The sequence below is a fragment of the Dufourea novaeangliae genome, unplaced genomic scaffold, assembly GCF_001272555.1.
Source record: "Dufourea novaeangliae isolate 0120121106 unplaced genomic scaffold, ASM127255v1 scaffold90, whole genome shotgun sequence".
In the NCBI taxonomy this organism is placed as follows: Eukaryota; Metazoa; Arthropoda; class Insecta; order Hymenoptera; family Halictidae; genus Dufourea; species Dufourea novaeangliae.
Genome location: NW_015373969.1, coordinates 214777 through 215277, shown reverse-complemented (window position 1 = coordinate 215277; position 501 = coordinate 214777). Strand labels below are relative to the sequence as shown.

At 42.9% G+C, this 501-nt stretch overlaps 1 protein-coding gene across 1 annotated transcript in view; it reads right to left on the bottom strand.

Moving 5' to 3' along the window:
* The window catches only part of LOC107186786 (ephrin type-B receptor 1-B), a 60967-nt gene that overhangs the window by 2250 nt on the left and 58216 nt on the right, over window positions 1-501 (bottom strand). The gene's annotated exons all lie outside the window — the stretch shown is intronic.

Below are 501 nucleotides of genomic sequence, written 5' to 3'. Positions count from 1 at the left end.
TCTTTCCCTTCTCTTATTAGGTGGATCGATCGAAACAGTAAAATCGTTCGAGAACACCCGACCGTCTCGAATCGAGTGCAGCAAAACTAGTCCCTCGAACCCCCTTTACGCCTACGATCGATCATTTTTCCTGCAATGGTGTTGCGCAACGTATACGTACCACTACATTTTTACGATCGACTTTCCGAAGTTTTCTTCCTAAAAGGTAAAAGTGTACGCGACGCGAGATAGCGTCGCGGTGAAATCGATTGCTCGGCGTGGAAACACGGCCTGGGCGTATCGTCACACGGCAGTGTGTGTTTGTGTGTCTCTGTTACGATTTTCCGACATTTCGTTTGATTCATGTAAAAAAATACTATTCTAATCTGGTCTCGAACGGTCGCTCGCGCGATTAAATGCTAATAAGTCTTTGCAGTTTTGTTTGCCGTAAAGTCGATGACGTCAATAAATACTATACATATATATATCCGCCTTTGTTCTTTTTTCATTCATATATGTATT